Below are 24,550 nucleotides of genomic sequence, written 5' to 3'. Positions count from 1 at the left end.
TGGGCTGAAAGGCCTGTTTCCACACTGTATGGAATCTAATATAAGGGATTGGGATTTTTGTACATCAGCAATGGTTTCATATTTGTTTATGGATTGTTAATTACTATTTTTAAAACTATTGATTTTGAATTCCACCTTATCTTATGATGGGATTCAAACCTGCCTCCCCTGAACGATAGCAGTGATTTTGGACAAATGCCCTAACAATAATGTTACTAGGCCATCACTTCACCTGCTCACTGGTTGCTCATCCCTGAGCACTGACACATGAAGCTCAACCCATTCTTCCAACATGATTGTGTGATCCTGAAGTCTTCCAGCACTCCGGTGCTATCACTCAGTCTCTCTCCATGTGGTATCCCTCACTGTGTGGGTCTAATTGCTGCCTCTGTCAACGTCTCTCACTCTTGCAGCTACTCCAGATCCTGAGCCAACAGAATTCTCCACTCCAGAGTGACGCAACAGCACAGGCCAGGGATGGAGTTTGGGATTTTTCAGATATCTGTGGGGCTCATTTCCATTCTCCTTGTGTAACCCTCACTGCATCAGTCTAATTTACCATTCTGTCTACTTCTCTGCCTCCTGTAGGTTCTCAGGAAGTTACTGACTCAATAGACTTCCCAATTGCTGTGTGTCTCATCCATCACCTCATTGAAGATGGTTGGTCAACCAGAGAGACAAAGGGCAGGGAGATCTGGAGCCTTCAATAAATCCTGCAGTGAGGTAAGATCACTCACAGTGCACAGAGCAGGGAGCAGTGAGAGGGCTCCAAACATTGGCTAACAAGACATGATATAGATACAGTACTGGATGGGGAGCACAGTATAGACACACGCCATGCTCAATCACCACATCTACTTTAACTTATGTTGCACTGAGACAGCATTGGGAGTTCAGAGTTATCAATCCAGGCCTGCGCTGTCTTAGTGAGCATCAGGACAACAGAGGTTAAAGCAGGCCTCCGATGAGAGGTTGTGAATGCTGCCTGGGATCTTTCTGTTCTGTGTTCTCCCTCGAATACTGTACTAAGACTCATTACTCTGCAACACTGTATCTATGGCACGGCTTGTGCACCAGTGTCTTCAGTCATTTTTAACTCATATAACAGTAATTGCCCCTGTAACCTGCTCCATTCCCGATAGCCCCTCCACATATTTGAAACATACTGCATTCCAGACTACCATCCCTAACGCTGTGACTTGCTTCAGTGTCTACAACGTGCTTTATTTCGGTACTGTAATCCTCTGTAACTGGATGCAGAGTGATATAGCAGGGAAACAGAACCTGTGGTCCAACTCCTCAATGCCGCCCATGTTACCTAAACTGAACGAGTCCTATTTGCCTGCGTTTGGCCCTTATCTCTTCAAACTTTCTCCTCTCAATATACCTCCCCAAATGTCTTTTCCATGCTGTAATTGTTCTTGTTTCTCCCATGTGCCTGAGGCAGTCCGTTCCACCTATGCACCATCCTCTGTGGATAATGTTCCCCCTCAGCTCCCTCTTTAAATCTTTGCTCTCTCACCTCCCGTTTATACCCTCTAGTTTTGGACTCACCTACCCTTGGCTGTTCACCATTCTTAGGGTCACCCCGTGGCCTCCTCTGCCCAAGGGAAATATTTAGGACAATGTTACAAATATCTCCAACGTATGTAACAAAGTGCTGGCCAATGTTGGCAAATGTGCCAAATGTCGATTTCCCCACCCTGTCCACCTGGTATGCCACTTGCAAGAAACAATGTAACTTGCACACCCTGATCTCTCTCTCTCTGTCTCTCTCTCTCTGTTGGACAACCCTGCCAGAGCCCTTCCATTATCTGTGTTAGTCCTCCATGGTTTGTCTTAAAAAAATCCAACACCTGAATTAAACTCCATCTTTCATTCCTTGGTCCACTGGCCCAGTTGGTCACGATCCCCTTTGATAACCGTATTTACTGCCCACGACACCATTCATTTGATCATCAACAAACTTTTGCACAATCACTCCTATATTTTCAACCAAATCGTTTCTGTAGATGATGCACATCAGTGGACCCAGCCCTGATCCTTTCTTCAATAATGGAATAAAACCATATTCTTGTCATGGAGCCATACAGCATGGAAACTGACCCTTCAGTTGATACCCACCATAATCTAAAACTAAGCTCTTCCCAGCTGTCTGAAGATGGCCCATATCACTCCAACCCTTCCCTATTCACCTGTTTATCCAAATATCTTTTAAATGTTGTAATTGTACCCACATCAACCCCTTTCTCAGGAAGTTCATTCCACACTCAAACCACCCTCTGTGTAGCAAATTGCCACATATCTTTTTTTTGAACATCTCTCTCTTCTAACCTTAAAAATGTGGCCCGTCCTCTTGAGACTCCCCCATCCTGAGGAAAAGGCAACTACCATTAAATTGATCTATATACCTCATTTATTTTTATAAACCTTTATAGCATCATGTCTCAACCTCCAGGCTCCAGTGAAAAAAGACTCAGCCTATCCAGCCATTTTTCAGAACTCAAGCCTTCCATATCCAGCAATATCCTGGTAAATCTCTTCTGAATGCCCTGCAGCTTAATAATATCTTCCCTGTTAACTGGGTGACCAGAACTGGACAGAGTATTGCAGAACAAGCATCGCAAATGTCTGTCCAATCTCAACACGACGTCCCAAATCCTACACTCAATGGACTGAGCAATAGTCAGGCATGCCAAGCACCGTCTTATCCATCCTGTGATGCAAGCTTCAAGAATTATGTACCTGAACCCGGAGGTCCCTCTGCTCTAAAACACTAACCGAAGCCTTAACATTAATCGTATAAGCTCTATCCTTGTTTGTTTTACAAAATGCATTACCTCGTATTTATTAAGATTGAATTCCATCTCTAGTTTTTCAGCCCATTCACTCACTTCATCAAGATCCCTTTGTAATCTCAGAAAACCTCCTTCACTGTCCATGATGCCACCCTCCAGCCTGCCAGCCCATCACACATGGCTGTCAGTAGTACACATACCTTTGCTAGGGCTCTACAATTTCTTCCCTAGCATCCCACAGTGTCCTGCGATACACTTAATCAGGTTCTGGGACTTGCCATAGCTTTTTGTTTTAAAACCTCCAGGACCACCTCTTCAATAACATGCACTCTTTTCAAGTCATAGAGATATACAGCATAGAAACAGACCCTTCGGTCCCCAACTCGTCCAGGCTTCCCAGAAGATCTAAATAAATCCATTCCCTTTTCCAGCATTTGGCCCATATACGTCTACACCCTTACTATTCAGATGCCCATCCAGATACCTTTTAAATGTTGTAATTGTATCAGTCTCCATTACTTTCTCTCTCAGCTCATTCCATACACACATCACCATGTATGTGAAGAAGCTGTCCCTTCAGTCCCTCTGTAAACCATTCACCTCTAACCTTAAACTTATGCCCTCTAGTTTTGGACTCCCAACTTCTGGGAAAAGGCCTTGAATGCTTACCGTCTCCATACCGCTCATGTTCATATAAACCTCTATAAGGTCATCCCTCCGTCTCCAATTCTCCAGTGACAGTAACCTCAGCTTATTCAGCAACAACCCGGGGAATATCTTGTTAATCTTTTCTAAGCCCTTTCAAGTTTCACAACATCCTTCCTGTAGCAGAGAGACTGGAATTGCAGAGAACTCCAATTGTGGTCTAACGTATTACTCTTGTTCCCTGAGTTCCCCAGTCTTTCTCCACAGTAAGTTCTGGAGTGAAAAAATTGTTTAGGATCTTAGCAAATATCCTGCAGTTCCACACATCAATGGCCTCATTGATCTTTAAGGGACACTATTGTTCCTGAGTTACTGATGCACTCTAAATATACTGATACAATCACTTTTGGATTCCCCTTTCCTTCTCTGCTGAGGCTATTTCATTTAGCCTTTCTCCATTCCTGTTTTCTACTCAAAGTTTATTCCTACAGCCCCTGTATATCCCTGGATTCCCTTGATCCAGCTGGCTCTACCTGACATGTGCCCCCTTTTCCTTGACCAAACCCTCAATAGACCAATAGACAGCCAGTGATTCCAAATGCTGTCAGCATTGACCTGCACACAAACAGGAACATGTTGGGGGCTGGTCGATCAGTTTATCTCACTTTTAAAATATTCTCACTTGCCAAACTTCCCTTTCCCTGTAAATAATTCCCTTCCCTAATCACATTTTGAAAGTTCCTGGCTAATATGATCAAGATTGGTCAGGCTCCATTTTATAACTTGCACTTGTGGACCAGGCCTGTCCTTTTCCAAAGCTATTTTCAAACTACTAGAACTGTGGTCACTTTGGCAAAACGCTTTCCCACTAACATCTCAGTCCCTTTCCCTACCTTGATTCCCAAGTGGAGGTCAGGTTTTGCCCCTTTCACTTTTCAGGCCATTTACATATTGATTGGGAGTTTTCTGGAACACAATTACCAAATTCCTCCCTTGCAAAAGCTGAACACTGGCAGTCCCAGTCTAGGTTTGGAAAGTTCAAAAACCCTACCATAACAGCCTTATTATTATGGTTGATATTTAAGATGTCCCGACATATTTGTTCCTCAGTCTGCCACAGATTATTCGGGGTCAGCAGTCCGATCGTATCAAAGTGATGACCCATTCTTATTTCTTAATTCCACTAACGTAGCTTCACTGGGCGATCCCACAGGAATATCCTCTCTAAGTACTGCTGTGATGATTCATGCAATCAAAACCCTCCACCACACGTCCTCTCTTGCCCACCCTTCGATGCTTCCTGTAGCATCTATACCTTGAAACAATGAGCTGCCAGTCCTGCTTCTCCCTCAGCTGTGTTTCTGTAATAACTATAATATCCCAGGCCCATGTTACAATCCATGCCTTGAGTTCATCTTCCTTAGCTGTCTGGCCCCTTGCATTGAAATAAATGCAGTTTAATCATCAGTTTTCCCCCATTCCATGCTATGTTCTTGCCTGCCTTGTCTGCTGAAATTGCTGTCTTTAACTCGTGTACCAGCCCCAATCTTCTTTCAAGCCTTACGGCCAACACCCTGCCAGACTAGGTTATATCCTCTCAAGCATCTCTAGCAATTCACCCCATAAGGATGTGGATCCTTCTCCCGCTCCCAGTTGAGGTGCCTTTCCCACCCTGTCTCCCTGTGCTGACACCTTCAGGGATCTATGGACTTGTCCACCAAGGTCCCTGTATTCCTCAGTATTCCGCAAGGACCTACCGTTCATTATGTCTGTCCTTTACTTCTCGTCCCTCCCACAGAGTATTACCTCACTTTAATCAGAACTAAACTCTGCTTAGATTATCATCCGATCGACATCGGACTGCAGATGGAGACCATCCTCCTCACTGTGAACAACACCCTCACCTTTCATGTCATCTGCAAACCGTCTAATGATACCTTCTGCTTTCACATCCGCGTTATTAATGTTCAATGGTTCCTGCACAGATCCCTGTGGTGAAAGTATTCTATCTACCAATTTTGCATCCAATTTGCCAACTTGCCTTGGAACCCAGTCCTTTTGGACCAGCCTTCCATTTTGCATCTTGTCAAAGGACTTATTCAAGTCCATGTAAACCACATCATCTGCACAGCCTTCATCAATATACTTAAGCACCATTTCGAAAAAACTGAACTGAATTCCTCAGACAGTATCTTCCTCTGCCAAATCCGTGATGACTAAACCGAGTTGATCTTTACCTTTGCAAGTGTTGATTCATCCTCACAATTGTTTCCAATAATTTCCCTCCCCCTGCTGTCAGGCTATCTGCTCTGTAATTACCTGGCCTATCCCTGCTGCCCTTCTTGAACAAAGGAACCACATTAGCGATCCTCCAGTCATTCAGCACTTCACCTTTGTCCAGCAAAGTATTATATTTATCCACCAGGGCCCAAGAAATCTCTGGGTAATTAGCATGGGGTCAAAGAATGCTGGTCCAGGCAGTGACACCCACATCCCATGAATGAATAAATAAAAATACATATGTCCCTCCCTACCTCTGCAAACCCCTCCAGCTGCAGCAATTCGTACTGGCTTTGTAACACTGTTCAGGTCCTGACCACTCTCTGTTACACTCTCACCACCTCCAGCACCTTCACCTCTCCATGTTCGTATCGTGTCAATAAACCTTGACAACGTTTCCCCTTCCCATTGCCCTCCTCCTGCTAGCAGACCCATTGCAATCCCTTTAAAACTTACTCTAAAACTCTCTCTCACTTCAGGATTTTAAGTACTTTGTGGTGATCTTCTCAGCCTCATAATCTAATATGATCGTTTTTACTTGAGTGAGGGACCGGTGGGGATTTCTTGCTGAGTTTTTGTCTGTTTCAATGGAACGTCCTTTTGTTGAGTGTTTTACACTGTTCCTTCAAATGGTTTCCACTGTTCATTTACAGACACATGTTTCAGTCTGGTTAGCCTGTTTATCTTGGTCAGTTCTCCTCTCAAACTCATGTAATTGGCTATTTTTGTTTCTAGTTGTAGCTTGCCCTTTCTGTGATTCACTTTAAAACTTTATATTTCTTTAAACTGCACTTGATCACAATTTCCCAGTGGATCTCTCCAGGTGACATTACTCATTCACTAAGTTTTATCACACAACAGTCGCTCTGAGACAGTTACGTCCCGAGCCAGTTGCACAATGTGTTATTCTAAGAAGCACTGAAAGAAATTCTCTGAACTCCTCTTCCAATATCACTGTTGTCAGTGTGATTGTCCCAGACTTTGCGAATATTGACGTTTCACTAAACGTTCATCTTGCCTTTATTAAAAATTCCAAAGGATTCCTATTTATTGCAGTGACGAGCCATGAAATGCTGTTCGGTGGTCTAAAACTGTTCTGCTGCTTATGTCCTTGGCAAGTAGTAGCCAGGATTTACATTCAGACTGACCCTACTTCATGATCTGATGCCAAATGCTTTCTCTGTAATGCCTTTCTGACCCATTATTGTTAGCGTCGTCCATTTTGCCTGAGTTTGCACAAGGTTGTGAACCATTGAATATTTATGTCCCACCTTTTGTTCGCCCTGTAACCACATCTCTCTGGTGTCTAAATCCCTTTTATCTCTGTGTCACAAATCAATCTACCTTGTTGCAGAGAGTTTGTCCATTAATAAAAAAACATAATTTACTCGTTCCCACAATTTCCTGTCACAAATGGATTTGCTGATCTACAGTTTTAGTTAAACTTTGTCCCATCCTGTTCCTTTCTGTTGTCTTCAGTCACATTTCCATGCTGCTCTGATGCTTCACGTTTTCTCTTTGGATTTGGAAAGCTCCTTTTATCTGAAGCCTGTCCCTGCATCCGCTCTGTCAGTTTAAAGCCCTGTTCATAAATCTACCAACGTGATTGGCCAGGACATTGGTTCCAGCACAGTTCCAGTGGAACAATCTGAATGGATTTTTTAAAAACATCAGGTATGGGATGTGGGTGTCTCTGGCTGACTAGCCTTTATTGCCCATCCCTGCTGCCCTTGAGCTAAGCTGCTGGCTCGCCCATTTCACAGGGTAATTGAAAGGCAAACACTTTGCTGTGGGTATGTTGTGCAGACCACATGAGAGTTAACTGTTGTCTTTCTCTGAAGGTCAATTGTTTGGATTTTTATCAATACTTATTTATGGACTGTTAATTCCAATTTTAAAACATATATTCATTTAAAATTCCACATGGTTAGAAGTTAGAGAGAAGAAGGGGGGTGGTCACTTTGTTGGGACTGTATTGTAGACTGTTGTAGACCCAACAGATACCAGAGAGGCAGCTGTGTATAGAGATTGCAGATAACTATAGGAATAATAGAGGAGATTTTAATATTCCCTGTATTGACTGGGCCACCTCTAGTATAAAAAGACCTGGACGGAGGGCAATTTTGCAAATGTGTCCAAGGAAGGTTCCTAAATCAATATGCAGAGGGCCCTACTCTACTCAGGTAGGTGCAACACTGGACCTTCCCTCATTCAGAGAGCACTTTGGGTCCAGTGCCCACAACTGTCTTGGTTTTAACATAGTTATGGAGAAAGATCAGCAGGTCCACAGATTGAAGAGGAAAACTGAAACAGGGCCAGGTTTGGGGCCATTCTGCAGGATTTGGCAGGCGTCAATGCTGTGAATTTAAAATTGCACAACGCCCAGTTATAATCCAACTCGCTTTGAAGCACTGGTGATCACTGTAACAGATGAAAGGCTTAAACTAAATTTGTTTGATATTATATTCCATGACACTGCCATCCTGTTGCTATAAATTCTGTACCTTAGGATTGTGCTCCATAACTACCTGATGAAGAAGCAGTGCTCTGAAAGCTAGTACTTTCAAATAAACCGGTTGGACTGGAACCGAGTGTTGGGTGATTTTTAACTTTGTCCACCCCCAGTCCGACACCGGCACCTCCACATTATGATTCTAATCGATCGGGTGGGTCTGTTTGAAGGAAAAAGAACAACTGGCAAATGGGATGCTTTTCAAAGTGTGATATCAAGAATCCAGGACCCGAATGCCCCATAGGGGTAAAGGGAAAAAACTGGCAGGGTTAGGGATCGTTGGCTGATGTGGGATAATAAGGCTCTGGTCTTGAAATGAAGACTGCATACATTGGGGTTAAGATTTCCGTATCTACATAAACTCTTCTATTCTTAAAGATACGATCAATCTGTGGAGACCCTACAATCCTGTCAGTCCCTGTAACACTCCCAATCTGCAGAAGTCATTCCAATGCCTGTGACTCTTTCAATACAGTTCCTACAAGACCCACTATCTATATGGTATCTTTTCATTGCCAGCACCCACCCTGTCAATGTAAGCTACTCCAGTGTCTCTATCCATTAACTCATTCCCATAATCTTCTCCAGCTCTTACATGTGTAAACATCACCCTCCCCTACAATCCTTCCCACTTCCCAGCGGTGGAAAGGACGATGGATGAAGACTTGCCATCTGAGGTAGTTTGGGCTGAGGTTAGGAATAGGAAAGGTGAGGTCACCCTGTTAGGAGTCTTTTACAGGCCTCCTAATAGTCCTAGAATCATTGAAGAAAGGATTGGGAAGGTGATTCAGGAGATGAGTGACAGTAATAGGGTGGTTGTTATGGGGGACTTTAACTTTCCTGATATTGATTGGGAAAGCTATAGCTCAAGTTCGTTAGATGGGTCAGTGTTTGTTCAATGTGTGCAGGAGAGTTTCCTGACACAATATGTAGACAGGCCAACAAGAGGTGAGGCCATACTGGATTTGGTTCTGGGTAACGAACCAGGCCAGGTGTTAGAATTAAAGGTAGGTGAGCACTTTGGGGATAGTGACCATAATTCGGTGATTTTTACACTCGTGATGGAGAGGGATAAGTGAGTACTACAGGGCAAGAGTTATAGTTGGGGTAAGGGAAATTATGATGCGGTGAGGCATGACTTAGGATGTGTGGCTTGGAAAAGTAGACTCCAAGGCAAGAGTGTAAAGGATATGTGGAACTTGTTCAAGGGACAACTATTGAGTGTCCTTGATAATTATGTACTTGTCAGGCAGGAAGGAAAGGGTCGTGCGAGGGAGCCGTGGTTTAATAAGGAATTGGAATCCCTTGTTAAATGGAAGAGGGCGGCCTATCTCAAGATGAGACGTGAAGGTTCAATTGGGGCGATTGAGAGTTATAGGGTAGCCAGGAAGGACCTGAAGAGAGAGCTAAAAGCAGCAAGGAGGGGACATGAAAGGTCCTTAGTCGATAGGATTAGGGAAAACCCTAAGGCTTTCTATAGGTATGTTAGGAATAAAAGAATGACTAGGGTAGGAATAGGTCCAGTCAAGGATAGTAGTGGGAAGTTGCGTGTGGAGGCGGAAGAGATTGGGGAGACACTGAATGAATACTTTTCTTCAGTATTTACTCAGGAACAGGGCATTGTTGTAGATGAGAATACTGAGTCACAAATAAGTAGAATGGATGGCTTTGAGGTATGTAGAGAAGAGGTGTTGGAAATCCTGGAAAAGGTGAAAATTGATAAGTCCCCTGGGCCTGATGGCATTTATCCTAGGATTCTCTGGGAAGCAAGGGAGGAGATTGCAGAGCCATTGGCCTTGATTTTTATGTCCTCTTTGTCTTCAGGAGTAGTCCCAGAAGACTGGAGGATAGCAAATGTGGTTCCCTTGTTCAAAAAGGGGAGTAGGGATAGCCCTAGTAACTATAGGCCGGTGAGTCTCACTTCTGTTGTGGGCAAAGTCTTAGAGAGAATTGTAAGGGATAGGATTTATGCACATCTGGATAGGAATAATGTGATCAAGGATAGTCAGCATGGTTTTGTGAAGGGCAAGTCGTGCCTCACAAACCTTATTGAATTCTTTGAAAAGGTGACGAAGGAGGTTGATGAGGGGAAAGCGGTAGATGTGGTATATATGGATTTTAGTAAGGCGTTTGATAAGGTTCCCCATGGTAGGCTACTGCAGAAAATACGGAGATATGGCATTGAGGGTGAATTGGAGGTTTGGATTAGGAATTGGCTGGATGGAAGAAGACAGAGGGTAGTAGTTGATGGCAAAGTTTCTTCATGGAGTGCCGTCACTAGCGGTGTTCCGCAAGGATCTGTTTTGGGACCATTGCTGTTTGTCATTTTTATAAATGACCTGGAAGAGGTGTTAGAAGGTTGGGTGAGCAAGTTTGCGGATGATACGAAAGTCGGAGGAGTTGTTGACAGTGAGGAAGCATGTGGCAGGTTACAGCAGGATATAGAGAAGCTGCAGAGCTGGGCAGAAAGGTGGCAGATGGAATTCAATGTAGCTAAGTGCGAGGTGATTCACTTTGGGAAGAATAACAAAAAGATGGGGTACTGGGCTAATGGTCGGATACTTGGTAGTGTGGATGAACAGAGGGATCTTGGTGTCCATGTACACAGATCTCTGAAAGTTGCCACCCAGGTAAATAGTGCGGTGAGGAAGGCATATGGCGTACTGGCTTTTATTGGTAGAGGAATTGAGTTCCGGAGTCCTGAGGTCATGATGCAGTTGTATAAGACTCTGGTACGGCCGCATCTGGAATATTGTGTGCAGTTTTGGTCGCCATACTATAGGAAGGATGTGGAGGCATTGAAACGGGTGCAGAGGAGGTTTACCAGGATGTTGCCTGGTATGGAAGGAAAATCGTATGAGGAAAGACTGAGGCACTTGGGGCTGTTTTCACTAGAGAAAAGAAGGTTTAGGGGTGACTTGATTGAGGTGTACAAGATGATTAGGGGGTTAGATAGGGTAGACAGTATGAACCTTTTCCCGCGTATGGAGTCGGGTATTACAAGGGGGCATAGCTTTAAATTAAGGGGGGGTAGATATAGGACTGATGTTAGGGGTAGGTTCTTCACTCAGCGAGTCGTTAGTTCATGGAATGCCCTGCCAGTAACAGTGGTGGACTCTCCCTCTTTATGGGCATTTAAGAGGGCATTGGATAGGTATATGGAGGATAGTGGGTTAGTGTAGTTTAGGTGGGCTTGGATCGGCGCAACATCGAGGGCCCAAGGGCCTGTACTGCGCTGTATTCTTCTATGTTCTATGTACTTTGACCAAACTCCAGGAGGTTACTAATGCTCCCTTATCTGTGAAAATGTCTCCAACCAAAATTGCTGTCTTTATCACTTGGAAAATCTGTATGATTCCACACCCCCTTTATCTAAATAATCTGCAGAACCTAAGCCTTCCTGTAAATATAAACATCTTCAGTCACGACTACCCTCCATATGTCTATTTGTTTTTCCAATCTGCACAACCCACTTTATCTCTGTACTCAGATCCATTCACCTGAAACATTCCTGTCTGTGTAAAATACCCCATCCTACCAACATCCTTAGCCCTGTAAACTGCACCATTCCTCCCAACCTCCCATCTCCATGAACTCCTGTAGACCCGATAGCTCTCTACATTTCTGTAACCTCCTGTGGGTCTATGCTCCTCCCTCCCTGTGAAAGCACCTCCAGTCCCCACACCCCTCCCAGTCTGGGTTATCTGCTCCAGATCAGACCATTGCTGACTCTGTTACCTCATACAACCTTAGCAACGCCTCCTATTGTGTCACTTCATTCAGATCGCATCCTCTCCTGCTTCCCGAAACCTCTTGCTGCCATCATAACCCTTGCTATTTAGAACATGGAATAGCACATTCCAGTACAAGCCCTTCCGCCCTCAATATTGTGCTGACCTTTTATCCTACTCTGAAGACTAAACTAACCTACATACCTTACATTTTACTATCATTGATGTGCCTATCAAAGAGTTGCTTAGATGTCTGTAATGTGTCTGAATCTACTACCATGGCTGGCAGTCCATTCCACGCACCCACCACACTCTGTGTAAATAGCGTACCAGTCTCTTCCATGCCGACAGGATTTCCCAACCCAATCTCGTCCTACCTGCCAGCACCTGGCCCATAGCCCTCTGATATCTAAGCCAAACCTTTCGCCAATTACCTTAAACTTATGTCTCCTTGTGATAGCCATTTCGCCATGGGAAGTAGTCTCTGGTTATCCACTCTATCTATGCCTCTCTTTCCCCTGTATACCTCTATCATGTCACCATTCTTCCTCCTTCGCTCTGATCAGAAAAGCCCTAGTTTCCACAATCTACCTTCTATGGGCATGCCATCCAGTCCAGGCAGCATCCTGCTAAATCTCCTCTGCACTGTCTTTAAAGCTCCACATCCTTCCTATAATGAAGCGAACAGAACTGTTCACAATATTCGAAGTGTGGTCTAACTGGGGTTCTGTAGAGCTGCAGCAAAATCTCGCATCTCTTAAATTCAATCCCCCTGCTAATGAAAGCCAACACACCATCCGCCTTCTTAACAGCCTGTCAACTTGGGTGGTAACCTGAGGGACACAGGATCCCTTTGTTCCTGCACGCTGCTAAGAATCCTGCCTTTAACCACGTAAAGGTTTTTTGCAGAATCCTCTAATCTAAAACTTTCCCTATCTTTGTAAGTTCCTCCAGTCCCTATAACACTCATAAACTGTGAAACCTCCTAAAGTCCCAATATTCCTAATGTCTGCAAAGTCCTCCCGTCCTGATGTCCCTCCATATCTCTGTAACCCCCACCATCCTCCAGTGCCCTTCTGGGGAACATTGCAGAGGAAGGAGGAGTTGGAGAGTCTGGGCCATGTAAGAGGTATGAAGGGCTGCAGAAACTGGAGGATGGTACAAATGTCGGAAGGGACGTGGGACTTGCAGAAGGTTAGAGGTTCCGGGATTCATTGAACCTGCAGGATGGGACAGGGGATGGCTTGTGGAACCTGGAGGATATTATGATTTGAACCACAGGTAATTTTTGATTGGATCATTCAGCCGATCTAGCATCATAGAGATGTACAGTGTGGAAACAGACCCTTCATTCAAACCCAGCCATGCCGACAGGATATTCCAACCCAATCTAGTCCCACCTGCCAGTACCTGGCCTATCTCCCTCCAAACCCTTTCTATTCATATATCCATCCAAATGCTTCTTAAATGTTGCAATTGTACCATCTGTAAGATTGGCTGAAAGACCCAATCAAACATTACCTGTGGTTCAAATCATAACATCCTCCAGGTTCCACAACCCATTCATGGTCCCATCCTGCAGATCAGATATCCCAACCCAATGTCGGCCCACCTGCTAGCATCCGGCCCTTCTCCCTTTAAACCGTTCCTATTCATATACCCATCCAGATGCCTTTTAACTGTTGCAGTTATACTAGACTCCACCATTTCCTCTGGCAGCTCATTCCATTTACGTACTATCCTCTGCGTGAAAAAGTTACCCCTTTTTATCTTTTATATCTTTCTACTCTCACCGTAAACCTCGCCCTATAATTCTGGACTCGCGCACCCCAGGAGAAAGACTTTGTCCATTTACCTTATCCATGCCCCTCTTGATTTTATAAACCTCCATGAGGTCACCCTCAGCCTCCGACTCTCCAGCAAAAAACAGCCATCACCTGTTCAAACTCTCCCTATAGCTCATTCCTGGCAACGTTGTTGTAAATCTTTTCTGGACCTTTTCAAGTTTCACAAAATCCTTCCGATCGGAAGTAGAACAGAGTTGCATGCAGCATTCCAAAAGTGGCCTAACCACTGTCTCGTACAGCTGCAACATGACCTCCCAACTCCTGTATTCAATACTCTGACCAATAAAGGAATGCATACCAAGCGCCTTCTTCGCTATCCTAACTACCTGTGACCCTACTGTCAAGGAACTCGGTATTTCATTTGAAAATTTGCATAGACAGGTCGAGTGGTCCGAGGTCTTCTGGGTCATGCCAGTTCAGTCTAAGCTGGTAGGCAGAGCCAGTGAAGTATTTGCAGCGCTGTCTGATGAATGGTTGAGAGATAATCCACGTGTCAAACAGGCTATTTTAAGTGCTTATGGATTGCTTATGAAACGGAAGCCACTACAATTCCCTTTACTGTACCATTGCTCCTTCAGGTCTATATCCTCCAAATTGTTGAAATCTGCTGTCACCATTGCAACTCCCATTATTTCCTAACATTGTTGAGTCTCTAAAAGCTTCCCTATCAGGTTAATCTCCTCCACTGCATACAACACTCCTAGCCTGTGTAATCTCTTCAATTCCTTCAGTTCCTATATACCTATGTATAGGTGTGACTGCTTTGTGGCCATTTTATCCTCATTTATATCTGCAAAAGGCTCTGCTCACTGGAGCACATCCTATGCTCATAAGTGAATCTGGTCTCTCACAAGACTCTCTATCACTCTCTCCTCCAGTCTCTACAAGCTTCCCTATCCCTGACGTATCTTGCAGCATGCACACCACTCACTCTCTCTGACATACCTTCCAGTGCATAAATTCATCTCTCCTTCTAACTGTATCCAGTCTACAACTTCCTCCCTGTCCGTACAACATCCTCCAGTCCATATACTCCTCTTTATTGCTGCAGCATTCTCCAGCTTATATCATCTTCCATGTGCTTGCAACATTCTCCAGTCCATACTACCCACCCTTTCCCTGTAATATTCTCCAGTCCATACCATCCTCCCTATCAATGTGATATTCTCCAGATCTCACAACTGTTGTTAAATGTACGACATCCTGGAATCCTGTGAATATTTCTACACCCTGATCAACATAGTCCATGTAACGATCCACAACCCTATACACATCTCTATCTCTGGAATCTAATCAAAGACGCTTTATCTTTCTAACTTCCTCCAAACAATAAAATGTTTTCTCCTGCGAACATTCTGTAGCAACTGTAACTATGTTTAACCCTGCAACATTGTCGCGCCCCCAAACATCTCTCCCAGTCTGTGACCTCTATCCATCCCTCAAAGGCCCTCTCTCGGTGACGCGCGCCATGCATTTGCAACAAGGCAGATGGATTGACAGCCTTAACTGAAGGGAATAGATATATCGAACTGTTATTGTGGAGGTGTGGCTGCAGCATGCCCATGACAGCAATGTGATTATTGAGGGGTTGTAGGGATTTAGGCAGGATCAGCAAAAAACTGAACAAAGTCCCGTTTTGTTGTGAAGAAAGGACGCAGTCAGTGCATTAGTGAGACAGCCAATTTAATCTGGGAATCAAAATATAGAGTCATTTCGAATGGACAGCTTCCAAATAGCAAGAGGGATCTGGAAGATCAAATCACAGTCTCTGCCCGTTGGTAAGTTGGATACAATATTTTCTTGGTGATAGTAGACAGAGGCATGTGGAGTGGTGAATTCTGATTGGACGTCTGTGGCCAATGCTGTATCACAAGGATCAGTGCTGCGGTGTCTGTGTGTAATTTATATCTGTGATTCAGATGGAAAGGTCAGCAGTTTGATTAGTATTTTGCAGACGACATTTGGAAAGGCATGTAATGATTAGGGATAGTTAGGGGAATTGTGGATAGTGAGGAAGAGTGTTCAAGGTTGCAGCAGTGTGTAGATCAGCTGGAACGTTGGGCAGAGATGTGGCAAATTGAATTTCATCGGGACAAATGTGAAGTGATGCATTTACGAAATCAAATGGAAGAGAGAAGTGCAGTAATTGACGAGTTGGAAACATTGATAAACAGAGAGACATTGGAAGCAAATCCATAGCTCCCTAAAAATAACAACCTAACAGGATGTGGTGGGAGAGGGGGAGGATGGTATGCTTACCTTTATTGGGCACAGTATTGAGTACAGACTTTTGCATGTCATGTTGTGACTGAATGAAACTTCATTTAGCCATGTTTGGAAGGTTGCGTGTCGTTCTCATCGACACACCACAGGAAGGGTGTGGAAGTTTTGGGGAGGTTGCAACAGAGGGTTGGCAGAATGTTGCCTCGATGAGAATGTGTTTACTGTAAGGAGGTTGGATGCAGTTGGATTGTTTTGCATGAGTATCGGATGACCGGGTACAGGTATATAGCATTAGGAGAGGCGTGAATAGTGTGGATAGTTGGAATCCTCCTTCCAATGTAGAAATATCAAATACTAAGACGCATCGGTTTAAGGTGAGAGTGAGAAGTTTTAAGTGAGATGAATGAGGCCAGTTGTCTTTACCAAGAGGGTAGAATCTGCTCATGAGGTGGGAGAGATGGCAACGAGAGCAAACATTTGAAGGGCATTTAGACAGAAACATGAACAGGCAGAGAATAGAGGGATATCGCCCATGTGCAGGCAGATGGGATTAGTTTAGAATAGCATCATGGTCAGCATAGCCATGGTGGGCCGAAGGGCCTATTACTGTGCTGTACTGTTCTAGTTTCTAACTTCACAGCATCTAACCTGCCAAAGCCCCTCCGAATCCTGGATGTTTCATTCAATTTCTCTCCCATTCTTCAAAACCCCAATAGGTTCACGGTGAATCTACTCCACCTCTTCTCATTGGAAAATCCCGCCATCTCCAGGATCGGCCGAGTGAACCTTCCCTGGCCTGCCTCCAACACAAGAATGTCTTTCTGTAGGGCACGCATACTATTCATTATAATCTAGGTGTGGTCTGACTTGTACCTTGCATCGTTTTAGCAAGACCTCCCTATTTTTAGACTCCATTCCCTTTGTAATAAATGGCAGCATTTGATCTGCCTTCTCTATTACCTGCTGATCCTGTAAGCTACCTGTTTCAGATTGATTCACAAGGATTCCCAAAACCCTTTGTGCAGTCAGTCTGAAACCAAACGGTGTTAGTCTGACAGTGAGTCGGGAACATGCTGGAATGTGCTATAAAGAATATGACAAAAAATGATAACTAGATACTTAGTAACAATGGGAGATGTATGATTTTATAAATGGGGAATATATTTAAATCTGTTGGATTCTATATTTTGGTGTGACCTTAAATGGCAGCATAGATAAGGGTGGGGGAGGGTAGTTGTAGTAGAGGGATATTTGAAATTTGAAGCATTTTGACAAGTTTCAACAAGGGCTAAAAATGAATTCAGGAGAGAATAGGGCCCCTGAAAGGTCAATGAGGCTGTCAGTGTGGAATCACTGCTGATGGGTGAGATACTGACCAAATATTTTGTGTTCAGATTTACTGTGGAGAAAGACATGGAAGCTCGGGAACTTAGGAAAATACATAGTGATGTCTTGAAAAGAATTCACATTGGAGAACAGGAGGTGCTGGATGTCTTAAAATGATAAAGGTTAGATAAAACCTTGGGACATGATCAGATGTATCCCAGCGCCTTGTGAGAAGCGAGGGAGAAAATTGCAGGGCCCCTCCCAGAGATATTTGCATCATCGACAGCCACTACAGACCAGTGAGACTGATGCAGGGGTGGTAAGTTGTTGGAAGAGATTCTGAGGGAAACGATCATCATTCCTTTGGAAAGGTAAGGACAGATTAACGATCGTCAGCATGCCTTTGTCCATGGGAAATCATGCCTCAAATGTGAGTGTGGAGGGAGATGAGGGAGATGAGTGAGAGATCAAAGCAGAGCAGTACACGATGTCCACATGAACTTTATCAAGGCCTTTGACAAGGTTCTGCATAGCAGAATGGATAGTAAGTTTAGATCACACATAACCAGGGAGCGCTCACTAAATAGATACAAAACAGATTGACGGAAGGTGACAGAGCATGTTCATAGAGGGTTGCCGCTCAAACTGCAGGCCTGTGACCAACGGTGTGCCATGGGGTTCGGTGCTGGGTCACTGTTGTGCATCATTTACAGTTTGGATGATCATACAGGAGCCATGGTTAGCAAGTTTGTGAGTGAGACTGAAATTGGTGATAATGTGGACAGTGAAGAGGGTTATCGAAGAGTATAATGGGATCAACAGTACTGCTGGACCAGTGAGGTGAGGAAGAACAGGTCGAGAAATGCAAGATGTTGTATTGTGGTAAAGCAGACCAGGCTGGACTTGTACAATTAATGTTCGGGCCCTGAGTAGTGTTGTCAATCAGTGACCCAGGGACTCAAGTACACAGTTTTTTGAAAGTAGCAACACGGGTCGACAGGGTGGTGAAGCAGATGTTTGGGACGGTTCCCCTTCATTGGGCAGAGCATTGAGAGTAGGAGTTGGGATGTCATGGTGTATCTGTACAGGACGTTAGTGAGGCCACTGTATAAGCATTGTTGATTATCTGGTAAAAATCAACTTGTTCACGCATGTCCTTTAGGGAGGGACATCTGGCATTCTTGCCTGGTCTGGCTCACATGTGACTCCAGTCCCACAGCAATATGGCTGACTCTGAGCTGCCTCGGGGCAATTAGCACTGGGGTAATGTATGCTGGTCCATCCGCTGACATCCTCAGGCCATGAATGAATCAATGAAAATTCAGATGCCCATCCCTACCTCTGCAAACAGCTCTAGCTGCAGCAATTCGTACTGGCTTTGTAACATTGTTCAGGCCTTTGTCCCTCTCTGTAACACTCTCCCCACCTCCAGCACCTTCACCTCTCCCTGTTCCGATCATCTGATTAAACACTGAACATGTTTCCTCTTCCAACTGACCTCCTCCTGCTCGGAGACTCCCTAGCGATCTCTTTAACAAATGTGTCCACATTTCTAAATGTTGGCTTCTTCAGAATTGATAGTTTTGTTTTCATCTCTTAATCAAATCTGGTAAGTCCTGGACCAAGATCGTCCAAAGTGGGGGAGGAGTATTGGGAAAGTGTCGAGCACCTTGAGACTTTCTGTGGGGAAAATGGGAATCCAGGAGAAATCAGCACAAGGAGCGCATGACCACACCAACGCCCCACCCACCCCATTCCCATGGCCACCTTCTGCAACAGAGTGTAACAGAGTCTGTGGAAAGCCACATCGGTCTGTACAGCCAACTCCAGACCTCCCCCTGCCCACCCCACCCCGAGGGTGGGAGAGAGTCAGCCTCGTCTGTGACCCACCGCCAATGAGATGATGAGATAGGAAGGTTGAATCCCCTCACAATTATCCCAGTGCGTTTGTTATAAATTGAAACAATTCCCTGCTAATGCAGTGTCTAATAATGTGATATCACTCAGTATCTCTCCATGTGGTATCGCTCGCTGTGTAGGTCTATTTGCTGCCTCTGTTAGTATTTCTCCCTCTTAGATCCTGAGTCAACAGAATTGTCCACTCCAGAGAGACGCAGCAGCACAGGCAAGGGATGGAGACTGGGATTTCCGAGATCTCTGCTGGACTCAGTGCCACTCTGCATGGGTTATCCTTATTGCATCAGTCTAATTTCCCATTCTGTCTATTTCTGTCTCGTGCAGGTAATCAGGATGTTCCTAACTCTTGTCTCATCCATCGCCTCATTGAAGCTGGTTAGTCAGCCAGAGAGAGATGGAGAGGGAAATCTGGAACCTTCAGTAAATCCTGCAGCCGGTAAGATCGCTCACAGTAAACAGCACAGGGTGGAGGTAGTAGACTTCTATATTCAGACCTGGAAGACTGGACATAGATGCAGAGCTGGGCAAGGAACAGCAACATTCTAGGCTTCATTCCAACCATCTTGTGAGGGTCCTGCTTTCACCTCTGCTGTACTGGTCCTTGATGCGACAGCACAGGGGATTGCAGGCATCAGTCCTGACCCATGCTGTATTCGTGATCTCTGTAATATCCTCCAGTCCCGATAATCCTTTCTCTGTTTGTAATCTCCTCTCGTCCACACCACACCTCTGTCTTTGTCTTTGTCAGGTTGTCCAGTCCCTAACACACTAATCCCTAAACTTCTCCAGTAGATACTTAATTCCTTCATCCCTATAAACCCTGACAGTCCTATCTATCCCTGTAAGCTCCTCCTACCAATACCACCCTCCGTGTCAATGTATTTGTCTTTAACCTCTCCATCGGTCCCTACCTATGTAATCTTCTCCAGCTCCTACAACCCTTCCTTAGCTGTGAAAAATTTGTAATCTCCTTATCCTTCTCCAACTCTTTGATCTTTATCTTGTTAAATTTCACCCTCAGTCCCGCCACGATACCCCTCCCGACCACAGGAACCTCTTTCAGTTTGTGTAACCCTCCCTATCTGTATAACTGTCTCCAACTCGCCAAACTGGCATTCTCCATTGCCTTCCTATCTCTGTAGCCTCCAGAGCCTACAAGCCTTCTTATATCTGTAAATGTCTTCAGTCACGACAACCTTCCATATCTCTGTTAGTATGCACAATAATCTCCTAGATGAAACAGCCCCGTCTGTGCCTCTCAATCTGCCGACCTCTTCCTTTCTCCATCCCTATCCCTATCTCCAGAATCTAATCCAGCTCCCACTATCTCTGTAAATTCCTCCAATCCCCAAACTCCTTTGTCCCACTGATATTCTTGACCAGGTGTAACTCTGTTTAACTCTAACATCCTCGAGTCCCTGTAAGCCTCCCTATCTCTGTAATCTCTACACATTTGTTCAACCTCCCCACTACTGAGGAATGACTCCCTGTATTCGCTATGAGGCAGATGGAATGACAGTGAATAGATATGATGGAACTGTCATTTAGGAGATTTAGCTGCAGAATGACCATCGCTGGGAGGTAAATACTGAAGGTTTGTTGGGATAGAATCATAGAGTCAGAGAGATGTACAGCATGGAAACCGATCCTTCGGTCCAACCCATCCATGCTGAGCAGATATCCCAACCCAATCTAGTCCCAAAAAACAGACTAGGCAAAAAGCCAACAAGTTGTGAAGGAAGGATGAGGTTAATGCATTAATGAGACAGTCATGTGGATCTGAATATCAAAAGTGGAGCTGAGAATAAGCAAGCAGCAGCAACCGTTAGCAGGTATTATTTTGTAGGCACCAGACAGTGATGGGAATGTCAATATGGTTACAGTCATGACACTGAATATACTTATGGCAAGGGCAGTACAGTAACTGTGTGTGACAGTGGTCTCCATGCCGACTGATACAGCAATGAGTATCAGTGATGTAACGGATAGAATCCTAGATTGTATGTGAGATAGTTTTCTATAACATCATATCATATTTGTAGATCAAATGCTGTGTACTAATAAATATCCAATAATCCCATTGTAAAGGAGTTTTGTGAGCAGTGACCCATAATATTATGCAGGATATATTGAGTTTGTGCTCAGACCACGAGATGTAGGAGGCGAATGTGGCCATTTGGCCCATTGAGTACACTCTGTCCTTCAATCAGATCATAGCTGACCTGATACTCTCCAACTCTACTTTCCTGCCTTTTCCACACAACCCTTGTTTCCCTGATTCATTAAAATCTGCAGGAGGTTACAAAACAGTAGAAGAGTTAGACAGAAGTGGCAAATTGAGTTTAATCTGGACAAGTGAGATGATGTCAAATTCAAGTAGAAAGTTAGGATACTGAGGGACAGAAGGATCTTGGTGCAAGTCTGAAACTTTATTGCTGGAACAGCACAGCAGGTCAGGCAGCATCCAGGGAACAGGAGATTCGACGTTTCGGGCACAGGCCCTTCTTCAGGAATTCCTGAAGAAGGGCCTGTGCCCGAAACGTCGAATCTCCTGTTCCCTGGATGCTGCCTGACCTGCTGTGCTGTTCCAGCAATAAAGTTTCAACTTTGATCTCCAGCATCTGCAGACCTCACTTTCTCCTCTTGGTGCAAGTCAGTAACTCCCTGAAAATGGCAACAGAAGTGTTTCAGATGGGAAAGAAAGCAAATGGAGCACTGGCCTTCATCAGTCACAATGTTGGGTAAAGTGGGTATACATCTGATGTCGTAATTGTATAAAATGTTTGTTTGGCCACATTTGGAGTACTGTGTGCAGGTCTCATCTCCACACAATAGGAAGGATGTGGAGGCTTTGGAGAGGGTACAAAATGCGTTTATCAGCACGTTACCTGTGTTAGGGTTTTTAAGAGTGTGTTAGGTGTAAGAGGAAATTAAACAAAGTTGGATTGTTTTGTGAGAGTATCATAGGCTGACAGGTGACCAGGTGCAGGAATATAACATTTGGAATAGGGATAGATAATGTAGATAGTCAGAATCTTTTTTCCAATGTGTAAGTTTCAAACACTGGAGTGCATAGGTTTAAGGTGAGAAAGAGGAAGTTTAAATGAGATGTGTGAGACAAGTTTTTTTTACGTAGAGTGGATATTACCGAGGGAGTTCGTAGAAGCAGAACTTTGAGTAAACTTTTGAAGTGGGATTTAGATAGAAACATGAACAGGCAGAGAATAGAGGGATATGGACCATGTACAAGCAGATGGTATGAGTTAGAATAGTATCTTGGACAGCATAGACGTGGTGGGCCGAAGGGCCTGCTGCTGTGCTCTACTGTTCTATTTTCTAACTTCCCAGCATCTGCCTGATCAGAGCCCCTCAGAATCTTGGATGTTTCATTCCATTTCTCTCTCATTTTCTAAACTTCAATGGGTTCAACCTTAACCTACTCCACCTCTTCTCATTAGAAAATCCCTCCATTCCCAGAATGAGCCGAGTAACCCTTCTCTGGACTGCCTCCAATGCGACAATATCTTTCTTTTGGGCACTCACACTGTTCAGAGTATTCGAGGTGTGGTCTGACTTGTACCTTGCATAGTTTTATCTAGACCTGCCTATTTTTAGACTCCATTCCCTCTGTAATAAATGCCAGCATTTGACGTACCTTCTCTATTACCTGCTGACCCTGTAAGCTACCTTTTTCAGATTGATAAACAAGAACTCCCTGAGCCCATTCTGCAACCAAATATTGTTAGCCTGACAGTAAGTCGGGAGCATACACGAATTGTTGGAAAGGATATGTCAATATACAACAACTGGCCACTTAGAAACACGTGTGATAAAAGAGAATTTGTTTTTGAGCCTGTTGGATTTAATTTGTTAGTGTGAATATAAATGGTAGAATTGTAAGTTTGCAGGAGGGGTGTAGTGGTATAGGGGATATGGTGTATTTGAATTATCAGAAGCCTTTACGCAAGTTTCAATAAGGGCTAAAGAGTAACTTGGTAGAGAATAGGGCCTCTTAAATATCAATAAGGTCACCCATGTGTGGCACCAGAGAAGGTGGGTGAGATATTAGACAAAATAATCTTGTCAGTATTTACTGTGGCGAAAGACACGGAAGCTCGGGAACTTGGGGAAATAAATAGTGATGTCTTGGAAAGAACCCTCACCAGAGAAGAGAATGTGCTGAAATCTTAAAACAAATAAAGGTAGGTCAATCCTCAGCAGCTCATTAGGTCGATCCTAGAATATTGTAGGAAGATAGGGAAGAGATTGCATTGTCGTCAACAGATATATTTATATTATCAACAGACACAGTGAGGTGTTGGAAGACTGGAGGTTGGCTAATGCTGTTCCATCGCTGAAGAACTGCAGGGAAAAGCCAGGAAATTACAGCCCCGTGAGCCCAGTGATGGGGAAGTTGTTGGAGGAGTTTTTGAGATAAAGGAGCTCCTTATATTTACGAAGGCAAGGGCTGATTCAAGATGGTCAGCATGGCTTTGTGAGTGGAAAACCATGTTGCACAAACCAGATTGACTCTTTGAGGAGGTGGCCAAAGATAGATGAAGGCAGAGCAGTCAACGTTGTCCACATGGACTTTGGCATCTCGTCAAGAGGAAGAATGAGGCTTACTTAAGTTTGAGGAAGCAAGAGTCAGACAGGTTTCGAGAGGGGAACATGGAGCAGCACGGTGTCTCAATCGTTAGCACTCTACCTCATAGCACCACGGACTCCATTTTGATTCCAGCCTCAGGCGTCTGTGTGAAGTTTGCACATTCTCCCCGTGTCTGCGTGGGTTTCTTCCAGGTGCTCTGGTTTCCCCCCACAGCCGGTGACTCAGCCATGCTAAATTACCCATAGTGTTCAGGGATGGGTAGGTTTGGCGCATTAGTCAGGGCAAATGGAGAGTAATAGGCTGGAGGAATGGAGCTGTGTTGGGTACTGTTTGGAGGGTTGATATGGAGTTCTTGGGTCAAATTGCCCGTTTTCACATAGTAGGGATTCTCTGAAGGTACCAGGAAGGAACCAAGGAATGGACTTAGGACAACTAGAAGGGGGCATGAGAAAGCTTTGTTGGGAAGGATAAGGAAAATCGTAAGGCATTCTCCACTTATGCGAGGAACAAGAGGATGTTCAGAGTGAGGATAGGGCCAATCTGGGATAGTGGAAGGAACTTGTGCCTGGAGTCACAGGAGGTAGGGGAGGTCCTTAATGAATACTATGCCTCAGTATTCACTGCTGAGAAGGGTCGTGTCGTTTGTGAGGACAGCGTGAAAC

The 24,550-nt window shown here is 44.4% G+C and overlaps 1 long non-coding RNA gene across 2 annotated transcripts in view; it reads left to right on the top strand.

The window, feature by feature from the left end:
• The window catches only part of LOC148149518 (uncharacterized), a 78,565-nt gene that overhangs the window by 12,105 nt on the left and 41,910 nt on the right, over positions 1–24,550 (top strand). For both annotated transcript variants that reach the window (XR_015757790.1, XR_015757789.1), the window contains exon 2: positions 19,604–19,715. This is a non-coding gene — a long non-coding RNA (uncharacterized LOC148149518). The remainder of the gene's footprint in view (positions 1–19,603; positions 19,716–24,550) is intronic.

The sequence above is a fragment of the Chiloscyllium plagiosum genome, unplaced genomic scaffold, assembly GCF_037043375.1.
Source record: "Chiloscyllium plagiosum isolate Xiang-an unplaced genomic scaffold, Cpla_swu_hap1 HiC_scaffold_8, whole genome shotgun sequence".
Lineage (NCBI taxonomy): Eukaryota > Metazoa > Chordata > Chondrichthyes > Orectolobiformes > Hemiscylliidae > Chiloscyllium > Chiloscyllium plagiosum.
Note: the sequence above shows the minus strand (reverse complement) of the source record. Positions and strands in the feature narration are given on the sequence as shown.